The sequence below is a fragment of the Eschrichtius robustus genome, chromosome 13 (assembly GCF_028021215.1).
Source record: "Eschrichtius robustus isolate mEscRob2 chromosome 13, mEscRob2.pri, whole genome shotgun sequence".
Taxonomy (NCBI): domain Eukaryota; kingdom Metazoa; phylum Chordata; class Mammalia; order Artiodactyla; family Eschrichtiidae; genus Eschrichtius; species Eschrichtius robustus.
Genome location: NC_090836.1, coordinates 91,378,361 through 91,390,559, shown reverse-complemented (window position 1 = coordinate 91,390,559; position 12,199 = coordinate 91,378,361).

The following is a 12,199-nucleotide window of genomic DNA, read 5'->3' as shown; positions in this document are numbered from 1 at the left end:
AGACCTTGTCTTCCTCTTCTGAACCTGGCAAACCTCATCCTCTAAGATTCAGCTCCAAGATTACCACCACAGTGAAGTGTTCCCTGATGTTGCCTCCTGTCCGCCCAGCCCAGACCTGGGAGGGTGTCTCCATCTCTGTTGTTTGGGATTTGTCCCCAGAGCCTTTTCTCTTCTCTGTGTGTTTCCCTGGTGATCTCGTCCACTTGTATGCCTTCAGTTCCCACCTATGTGCCGATGATGCTTGAGTGATGACCTCTCAGAGTGTAAGCAGCAAGAGAACCCAAGAAAAGCTCATGCACAGGGAAGAAAAGAGACTGAAAGCAATGGGCTTAACATTGATTGATTTATTTTTTTGATGGCACCAGGTCAACTTGGGTTCCATTACTGCCTCTGCCAGTTTTCCAATCATGTATCCCAAGTTCACTCATTCAATCTCTTTTATACTCCCTTCCTTTGCCTTTGAAATGTACAAATAATCACACCCATCTTTTTGGGTTGCTGGGGGGTTAAATGAGATTTTTCCATATATAGGATTTAGCACAGTGTTCCACACATGATAATGACCCTATACATGTCTGTTATTATCTTATACATTTTCCTATTCTCTGTAATAAACACTTTTCTTATAGAGTCAGAAAAAAATGGCAAATGTTACATATAAAATCCAAACGATCCTTCAGGGCTGGGCTGAAATGCCACCTTGTCTAGGAGGCTTTGCCATATCTTAGTAGACATGCTGTTGCCTGTTATGCTACAGATGTGCAGATGGCTCCTCTCCCCTTTCAGAAGTCACACTCCTTGAAAGCCAGGCCTTGCCCCCAACACAGTTCCAGTACTAACGAGCATGTCTCTTAGTTAGTCTTATGGATAAACCAAAGCGTATGTCTGTTTAGTTTACTGAAATAGATCATTAATGATAATGCTAAGTGACTGAGGGCAAGTGAGCCCAAGCACTGAGAATAATAAACACACCAACCATGTGTTCAACATTAGCCCCATACTATGAGAAAATTTGGCATCTGCAAAAGAGTCTGAAGAAAATTCAAATCATCCCAAATTCCATCTTACAGAGATCAACATTAATGACTTGTGTCTCCTTCAAGTCTTTCTATTTTTTTCCCATCTTTTTCTTTTAACACATATATTTTAACAGAGTTGGAATTATTCTGTAAATCATTTTGCATTTTGACTTTTTCCTTAAGAAGTTTTCTCAAACTTGATACTATAATCATTTCCCCATGCTAGTAAATATTCATCCAAAACATTCTTTTTTGTGACTATGAAATATTCCAACATATGTTTATACCTTAACTGGTGGGTTGATTCCCTATTTGGTTGTTAACTGGTATAAGTAATGCTGGGATGAACCTCTTTGTACATAAATAACTCTCTTCTTCAAAACTAGAAGTTTTATCTATGTTATCCTTGGAGAAATGCAGATCAACAATAAACATATACTAAAGATTTTTTGAAAACAGAAATAAATTACTGGGGTTATTTTGCCTATCAGATTAGCAAAGATTTATAAAGTCAGTCGTGATGAATGTGTGTCAAGATGGGACATAAATTGGGGCAATCTTTTGGGAGGGCAGTTTGTCAATATGCATCAAAATGTCAGTGTGCACTCCTTGTGACTTCCCGGAAGTCATATCTTCTGATGTTATCCAAGGTGATCCTTGTAAATTTTTCAAAAGTATACAGAATGTTCTTTGTAATGCTGCTTTAACACAGGACTTTGGGAAACAACCTAAATGTCTTTCAATAAGGCCTGATGAAATGAATTATATTAATTCATACAAGGAAATATTTAGCAGTTGCAAAGAATAATGATGGTGATCTTTATTTCCACAGCATATTGGCGAGTGAAGAAGTTTTTGAAAATAGGTTTTGGAATTGCACATATAATATGATCTCATTTATGTAAAATACTTTATGTAGAGCTAAATATATATATAAATATGTAAACTTGCCTGAAAGGGTGGAAATAATAGCTATAACTAGTTTTTTGGATTTCTGGTGATTTTTTTTTAAAGGAGTTTTATTGATTCTAGTTGTATCCCTGATGTTTTCTTCCTTTTTTTTTTTTTTTTGTTTTCTTATGATCTTTTTTTAACTTTCTTCTTCATACTTCTGAACTTTTTACAATAAATAGGGATCATTTTTACCAGAGCCAGAAAGCTATTTTCCAAAGAAAATTAAATAATTTTCTGCCCATTATTCTGAAGCCTACCTGTCAATCAAAGTATTAATATAATCTTTCCTCCTTCAGCATTCTAGAAACCAAGCAGCAAGCATAGCAACCAACCCAACAACCATAATGTGAACCAGCCTCATTCAGCTAGGGTCACACGTGTTGAGAGCTTCGTCACGTGCTTTCTATGCATCTACTGTGCAGGAGCAAACAAGGCTGCTTGGGTTTGAAGCCTGGCTTCACTACTTTCTAGCTATGTAATCCTGAGCAAGTTTCTTAGCCTCTCTGTGCCTCTCCATGCCTCCGTTCTTCATCTTTAACTGGGGATAATAACAATACCTTGACCGGTTGGCTGTGAGGACTAAATGAGATCATTAGAACAGTGTCTGGCCAGCACTGTAAATGCTCAACTAGGGTTGGTTACTTCTATTATGGGTCAGGCACAATGCTGGTTGTTGGGGGCAATGGGGACTCAGCTTTCCTTCTGGGTCCTGCCCTTGTTGAGCTTTTAGTTGAAAGACAGATGTTAATAAGAGCTGCAAGTGCAATGAGTTTCAGGAAGAGGAAGTTCAAGAATTACACACACAAATTAACAGATTGTATATGTTTCACTGCACCATTTCTGAGCAAGCCCCTGGCAAATACCAGCTGTTTCCTGGATGTATAGTCAGTGTGTGTAAAGTTCTGCAATGAGCCCTTTTCCATGTGAGTGTCTTTGTGAGTGGAAGACTCTATCACTAGGTAGAAGACTACTGATGAATCCAACCCAATTTCAATCTGCTCCGCATCAGAAAGGGACGTATGTGCCTACTTCTTCTGAACTTTTTCCTGAAAGAAAGAATTGCAGAGTCAACATAATGGCTTGCTCATTTGCAGAGCAGATAGGTCACACAACTCAAGGAGATATAAAGAGGTAACTTTTAAGAAAGGGGTATAGTTGCACCTCTTAATATAAGGCAGCTCTGAGAGCAGATCCCAGCGCAAGCATGGCCCTCATGGCAGTGAGTCTTCATGTCTTAGGGTCATGCATCCTTTGATAAACGGGTAGAGCTGCATGCGTGCGCATAAACGTTATTTGTATTCAACTGGTATACAATATCTGGGGTTCACTGACCCCCAAGATTCCACCTGTAATTGTCCTAATTGTCAATTAATATGATAATCATTATAAACTCTAACCCTTATTGAGAATGTACTTTGTGCCAGACAACTGTTCTACGCACCGTTCATGTACCTTCCCCACAGAATCCCCACTTTATAGATGAGAAAGTTGAGGTGCAAAGAAGCTGAGCAACTTACCCAAACTTACCCAAAGTCAAAGAGCTACGAAATGTGGACATAGAATTTTAACCCAGACATTCCAACTCCATTCCACTTCCTGAATCAGTACCACGGGGCTGTGATAGGGGACATTTTGTGTGCCAAGGGAGTCCTGAGGAGGGGATCCTAACCCACAGTAGGTGAGTCAGAGATGGCTTTCTGGAAGAAGTGACACAGATGGTCAGACTTTAAGGATGAGTAGGAACTTACCCAGTATGGGAAATATTCCCAAAAAGCAGAAATGGCACATACAAGGGTCCCAGGGCAAAAGAGAACTCAGTCGCTTGGAGGAACTGGCAGAAGGTCAGTGTTGCTGAGCTCAGAGGTAGAAAAAGGGATTTGTAAAATGAGACGGAGAAGGAAGGCACAGGCCAGCGTAAAGGCCCAGAGGGTATTTTACGGAGTTTGGACTTAATCCTGAGCCAATTTCAGACCACAGTTGGCCAATATGCCCTGCCTCCCTGAAATCCAAAAATCAGTAGACCTACAAGATTAACTATGAGAAGGAAGGCAGGGCCACAGTCATTCAGAACCAATACACCTTACGCCCATCAGAGCCCAGAGATTTTAGGTAAAGCTGTAAATGGCCTTACCCAAGCCAAAGGTTTTCCCTTTTCTCAGCTCCATAAACCTCTCGCCCTTCTTCCTTAGGAGCCAGGTGACACTGTAGGGTCCTGTGTGCAAAGCCCAGTGGCAGCCCTATCTGTGATGGCTCTTGACTTCCAGCTGCAAAACTGGGAAATATAATGCTTACCTCAAACTGTTAGAGTTAGGAGAGTTCATTAACATAAGGTACGTAATGTGCCTGGCTTGTCTGTTTGAGAGCAACTGGTCACTCATCACTGAGAAGAGGCAAAGAAAATATACAAACAATCCTGTATCAGTCAGGATATGCTAGATTATGCTTCAATAACAAACAGTCCCCAAATCTCAGCAGGCTAAAACAGCAAAGGTTTCTTTCTTGCTCAGGCTCCAATGTGCAATGTGGGTCGATAGGGTTGGCTACACTACTTATAGTGTTCACTTAGGGACTCAGGCTGCTGGAAGCACCATCTCAACACATGCTTCCAAAATTGATGAGGCAGGAAAAGGGGTGAGGACATAAGAGTAACACTCTTGACTTTCAAAGTTTTCACCTGGAAGTTACACACACATCACTTCCACTCATGTTTCATTGACTAATACCATTCATATGACTGCATCTAATTGCAAAGGAACTTGAAAGCATAATCTCACATGTACCCAGAAAGGAAACTGGAATATTTGTGAACAATCATAATGGCTACCACAGATGCAGCTTCTGCTCTACTAGGAGTGGTATTCCATAGGAGGACAGTTTAATTGACAGACTCTGGAGGAGATGCTGATCTTTCCAAGTTCATTATTTGCAAGCAAGCTGGTCTGTTAAAGTCTGAGAATGTTGGTGACAAGCACTTAGAAAGCAGTAAGAAAATAGGAAATTGCTTCTAGAGTTTCTGGACCCTCTGATGTCAGTGTTAAATGAGATGGCAAATGAAAACTGTTCCAGAACACTTTCCACCACCCAACCCACTGGGCTCTCAAGGCTTAGCCAAAACTTGACTTCCCTGGGGAGGCCTTAGCTGACCACCAGTACCCCTAGGCTAGGTCAAGTTCCCCTATTATCAGCTCTCATAGCACATTTACTTCTCCTTCAGAGCGTGTGCCCTAATTTTAATTATATATTCATCTTACTATTTGCTTAATGTCTTTCATCACAACTAGACTATATGATCCAAGAGGGTGTGGACCTATTTGTCTTGCTCACTTCTGTAAACCACATCACCTATTACATAGTGGGTACTCAAGAAATGCTTATTGGATTGGATGGATAGGTGTCTTAGCACAGAATCTGCCCCCCAAATGATATTACTCTTATTTTTATTTTCTGCCTGAAAGTCTCCATCTCCTAACCAGATTATCTGATGGGGGATCTCCAGGCAGTGACTCTAGAAAAAATGAGCCAGCCCCTTCTCCCCAGTGGCTTATTGGTGCATTAAAGTCCTCTACTAAAATGTAAACTCCCCAAGGAAAGGATCACTGCTATATCCCCAGCACCTAGGAAAGTGCCTAGTACTTGCTAGGCACTCAATACATGTTTGTTGATTGGAAGAATCAATGAATGGGTGGAAACTACACCGTAATCCAAGCTAAGCACCTGGAAGAAGGAATTAGAACTCATTTCTTTCGTGTCTTCTCTTTTCAGATCCCACGCAAGTGAGCCAATGAGGATTACTGTTGGGGTCCAAAGCCAGGTATCAGTCAAATATTTCTTGAGTAATTCTATCTTCCTCCTTGTGGAATTATAAAAAAGGAGAGATACAGTGCCTGTCCATTAGGAAATTCTGCTCTGGGTGGGGAGTCTAGCCAGGAAACAGAAATACTCTAGGTGTTTCAATCTGAAGGAATCTAATGCAAGGAATCAGTTCCAGAGAGGATGGGAGAGCTGAGGAGCTAAATGGGGCAGGAAGGAGACAAGGGGCAAGTAGCATCAGCAAGAGGCCTCTGCCATGCCCAGGGCTGGAGGGACGGAGAGAAGATGGTGTTACCAGAGCCCAGAAGCCAAGCCGTCTGTTAGGATCTAGAGCTACAGTGGAGACCAAGCAGGAGAGGTAGGTCCATGTTGGGAGGGGCTGCCCAGCAGGATCTGGGCTCATGGATGAGACACAGCTGCTGCCAGGAACACGACCTGTAGCAGACAGAGAGGAACAGAAAAGCCCTGGGCTCACCCCTCCTCCTGCCCCACATCTTCTGCCAGGGCCTCCCGCTGGCCAAACCCACCAAGAAGTCGGAGGGTGAGGGAGTCCGGGAAAGGTAGTTCCTGTGATACAGACTAGATGGATACGAGCACAAACAAGCAAAGGACCAACTCAGTAAGATAAGATGATATTTCAAGACATGTATCTATTATGGCATGTCCCCGTGTAATATTGCAAACTTTCAGAGGAGGAAGCTTCGATTCTGTCCCCTCTTCATTCCCACTGTTCTTACTCTGGTAGAATTGTTCATCACCTCCTTTTGGGACGGTTCCCAAAAGCCCCTCACTTGGTCTCCCCAGTGACAGTCTCATTTTCCCATCCAGACTACTCTGCTCCCTGGGTCATTTTTCATAAGCAGTTCCCCTCACCATCAGAAAGGAGGAGTGCTGGTCCCTGTCCAATCTTATTAGTTGCCATCTTCCCTGGTTAACTGCCCCTACACTCCCTACAAACTAATTATGGTTTTCTTAAATACAGTGTCTTTACTCATGCTGTTCCCCCTATTGTACTCCTGTGGATCCTTCAAAGCCCATCTCAAATGGTACCACTGTAGTAAGTACTACACTCCTCCTGTCCTCCTGCCCTATAGAACTAGCCTCTCCCTTTGTTTTTGCTTCTTTAAAACATTGACTATGTACCTCCATTACAGCCCTTGTCAATAATTATTAGCCATAATCAATATCACGGTCAGCAGCTACGGCAGCCTCCTGCTCTTTGTGCAATAGCATGGTAGTTAAGAGTGTGGGCTTGAGCAAAATAAGCCAGACACAGAAGGACAAATACTGCACGATATCACTTATATGTGGAATCTAAACAATACAACAAACTAGTGAATAAAACAAGAAAGAAGCAGACTCACGGATATAGAAAACAAACTAGTGGTTACCAGTGGGGAAAGGGAAGGGGGGAGGGGAAAGATAGGCGTAAGGGGAACAGAAGGGTTGTTATGGGATTATATGAAATCATGTGTGTGAAACTTTTGAAAATTATAAAGCGCTATAGAACTTAAAGAATCTTTCATTCAATTAAAAAAAAAAAAAGTGTGGATTTGAGGTCATAAAGACCCATGTTTGAGTACAAGTGGCTGGCCGTGTGATTTTAGTAAGTTTTTATTTTTTATTTTTATTTTTTTTGGCCATGCAGCACAGCTTGCAGGATCTTAGTTCCCCGACCAGGGATTGAACCCGGGCCACAGCAGTGAAAGCACCAAGTCCTAACCACTGGACTGCCAGGGAATCCCCTTTAGTAAGATTTTAATCTCTGAATTTCTAACTGTTAATCTTTTATGTAGGGAAAATCATAATGTCTCAGAACTTCATAGGGTTTTAGCTACGTGAGACAATGCACACTTAACACAGTGTCTGGCATGTGGGAAGGCTCCAATAAATACCAGCTAATCCTAACATTTCAACAAAAAAATTGAGATCATATTGTATATACTGATTTGTAAACTACTTTTTTCCTTAAAATATATCCTTTCTTCTTGTCCTTAAATGTTTTCTTACATTTTTCCAACTTTTTATTTTGAAAAATTTCAAACAGACAGAAAGGTTGATAGATAAAATAAACATCCTATCTACCCTTCACCCAGATTCACCATTGCTTTCTCTCTCTGTGAGATATTTATGGATATATATATATGGTGTGTGTGTGTGTGTGCGTGTGTGTGTGGTGTGGTGTGTTATGTTCTTTTTTTCTTGAACCATTTGAAAGTAAGCTGTAAACATCATGGCACTTCAGCATGTATCCTACATTTTCCTACAAAGAGCTGCAGGACCATTATGACACTCAAGAAATGGCACTGATACAATAACATTATCTAAGTCATATTTCAATTGTTCCCCAAATGCCCTTTTAGTGGGTCTTTATGTCATTTGATGACTACATAGAATTCTACCTAATGGATGTCCAGTAATTTGTTCAATGAATCTATTGTTAGACATTTAAGTTCTTTCCAGCATTGCACAATTATACCCAGATCTGAAGAAAAGTCTTGACGGCTTTTTCTTTATATATTTGACCTCTCATTTCCTTGGGGAAAATTCCTACCATGGAGTTTGGCACAAGGCAATGTAGCATTCTAAGAGCTTAATGCACAGTGCTAAATTGCCCTCCAAGAAGATTGTACCAATTTATACCCCCCAGCAGTGTACAAGAGTGCCTGTCTCACTCCTTTGATACCACTGGCTATTATCATTTGTGTATTTATCAATTTAATAAGAGAAATAATAACTAGCATTTATATACCACTCCTGGTGTGCCAGGCACTATTACAATTGTATGATATCAATGAGGAAACTGAGGCAGCAACCCAGGCAGCCTGAATCCAAAGACTGTGCCACTATTTGCCTTATGCTCTTACCTTTCAATATAGAGTCTAACATTTACTTAATCACCCCAGAAGTTGAATTTTTTCACTTGTCTTTTATATCTTTGCCCATAAGAATTCCCTGTTTATGTCATTTCTTTTTTGGAGTGGGGAGGGGGCATCCTAAGATGTTTGTCTTTTTCCTAATGACTTTTAAGAACCACTTACAGAATAAAAATACTAACTCTTTCTCTGTCGTATACACTGCAGGTAATGCTCCATGGCTTGCCATTTGACCTTTGTATTTATTTATTAGTTCGTTTAGCATAAGATTTTAATGTTCTCACAGTTAAAACTGTCAATTCTTTTATTTAATGTTGGTAAGTTAGAAAAGTCTGCCTTCCTCTCAAGAGGATAAATATTATCCTACCTTATATCTTCACATTTTACTTTTAAATCTTCAACCCATTCCATTTCTCTGTGTCTTTGCCAACACCAGCATTGCCTCATGCCTACCAGGGATAGAAATGGGACACAGTTTGCTGAGGGGTTGGTCCCGGGACATCTCCTACTTCGTTAAATCTGGAAATGTCACGTGCAATCCCAAGGAGGAGTGCACCAAAGACAAAATAGGATTGCCATTTCAATCTGTTTCATAAATGAGGTACCTTTTTTCCCTCCTGCTTTTCACCTAAAATATGAAACACTTGACACATGTTTGACAATTAAGACAAAAGCCCTGCTTCCACAGGCTTCTCTGAAGCAGGCTATTGTGTGGAGAGCGGTGGTAGTTGAGGGGAAAGCATGCCAAGAATTCGTTTCAATTTGAAAGACCTTTTCAGGGCTTTATTTGTTCCAAGAGTTCTTTAAACATTTTAAATACAGTCCGATGAAGTGTTTCAGGCACTGTTTCAATACCGATTATGTCTTCTCTCCGTGAGCACAATGCTTTGCTTCAATACACATTACAGTTTTCAGCAAAGCTTTGATTTTAACATTAACCAATCCCATTCTTTCTCTCCTTGGCTCTTTGTCCAAATATTGTGGCTGAAACCATTACTCACAAAATGAAACAATTAGTGAATTTCCAAATACACCTCAGGAGAAATACAGCAGCCCCATCGCCCAAGTAACTATCCCGTGCCTGCAGTAGATAATCAGTCAATGTTTGCTTAAGTAAATTAGTGAAAGCGTGCATGGGGTCCAGGAAACGAAGAATAGCTATTAAGTCTATAATGAACAAAGGGTGGCATACTCTGAAATTTTTGCAGGAGAGCTTAAACCTTTAAAATTACAACTTTAATTCATTTACTCATTTAGCTGATAAGAGAATTTTCCAGTGTGTATTCCATAAAACATTAGCCCTATGAAATGCAGAGCAAAAAAAAAAGAGTTTAAAAGTAAGAGACCCATCCTCCCCCTCTTAGAGATTGATGGTGTACACTTACATATTAAAGGCTCTGTCTATTCCCGCAGCATAGAAACACATTTAAATTAATTTAAACTCCATAAGGGCATAAGTCAGGTCTGTTGTGCTCATTAATGTGTCACAAGAGCTTCACATACTGTTGTTAGATATTTATTGAATTCTTTATCTGTTGCTGATAAAGAATTACCCCCAAAACTTAGTGGTTTAAAACAACAAACAGTTATTAGCTCACAGTGTGCATCAGGAACCCAGGCACAGTTTAGATGGGTCCTTAGCTCAGGGTCTCCCAGGCTGCAATCAATGTGTTGGCTGGGCTGCAGTCATCTCAAGCCTCATTTGGGGAGGACCCACTTTCAAGATTAGTTACAGCTGTTGAAAGCCTGCAGGTCCTAACTGGCTACTGGCCGGAGGCTTCAGTTCTTTGCACATGGGCAGCTCACAACAGGACAGCTGGCTTCTCTCTGAGCAAAAGATCAAGATACCCAGGACGGAAGCCACAGTCTTTTATAACCTAACATCAGAATTGACATCCATCACTTCAGTCATATTCTGTTTGTTAGATGTGAGTCAATAAATCCAACCTACACCCCAGGGGAGAGGCTTACACAGGGTGTGATTACTGGGAGATAGGGGTCACTGACCAGCTTAGAGGCTGCCTACCACAAAGAATGACTGAAAGAACCCAGCATTTTCCATACTTATTTGACCTCCTAACTTTTTTCAAGTTATAGCTTTTAACTTAGAAAAACACTTCAGGAAACATGCAAAACTAATATGAATTGAGTGCTAGGTCCTAAGGCATAAGAATATATAAGACAATTCATTTTTAAATTTATTCTTTTAAAATATATATATATGTTTTGAGTGTGTAGCACTGCCTCCTTGAAGAGCTCAGAGTTTAGCTCATATTTGAGGAGTCCCTTTGAGAATGCATCATCCTAGAAGAAGCAGGCTTAATTGATCAGCAGTACAAATTCCAACCGAAAAAGATGGGGAAGGATTCTGTCATGTTGTAGCCTTCTGACTGACTAGCATGTGCCCTCCCCCTCATGTGCCTTCTTGATGGAGCACTGAACATGACCTTACCTTGGATGCTCCCACCAGGATTTTGAATTCTAAATGAGTCACATAAAATGCAAAGCTAGTGAGCAAGCGTTCATGGTAGAAGTGGTATTGGAACTGTCAGAGTCATCAAAGCTGATGACAAATATAAAAATTCTCATTCTGGGTGCTTAGTAGAATTGAATTTTCTCATCCTGTAAAAGATTAGGCCTGCCTTGCTTTGGTCAGTTAGATGTGAGGGAAAGTAGCATGTGCTACATCAGAAAGAAGCTTTAAGAGCTGTTAAGTTGGCTAGCTGCAATTGGCTTCATGCCTTTCCCTTTTCCAGTTTCTGGGACCATGGAAGCGTGAGGCGTCCACTGGTCTGGGCCCATGATTGTAGACATATAATGGGAGTGAGAAATGAACCTTTGTCATCTAAACCATTGAGATGTTGGGGCTGTTTGTCACTGCAGCATAATCTCACTGATACAGTAGTCCAGCAGTGAACATCAGCATTCAGTGTCCAGCAAATGGTAGATTGAGTGTCCAGCAGTGGTGCTGCCAGTGGTAGTAGCTTAACCAGCCATGATTTTGGCTGTATTTTTTCTACCTAAACTCACTTCCTTCCTGCAAGCTATATCCTTCCAATAAATCCCTTTCCTGCATAAATCACTCAGGGCAGGTTTCCATTGCTTGCAGCCCCAAACCCTGCCTAATACTAGTTAGTTCTCTTTCATGCAATAGGAGTCTATTGAGCCCAGAGTGCCCATCATTGTCCTAACTTCAGGGAAGCTTAAAATTGGAACTCAGTATTGAATAAGACACACCTCATCTCAAGTAACCTACAATCTCTCTAAACAAATAATATGCATACAAGTTGAGAATTAAATGGAACTAGTTAAGAAATTTAAAAGAAGTCATGTGACCCTGAAGGCACATGGGTGGGTTCTTTACCTAGAAATGTTCAGAAGAAACACACAGATAAAAAAGAGATAGGGCATGTATATTTTAATGTCTTTGTACTGCACTTCACTTGCCAAAATTTGTCTTCTGATTTGAGCAATATTTTCTTGACACAGGAAATATGATTATTACAACAGTACCTGGCACGCAGGAAGCAGTGAGTATAT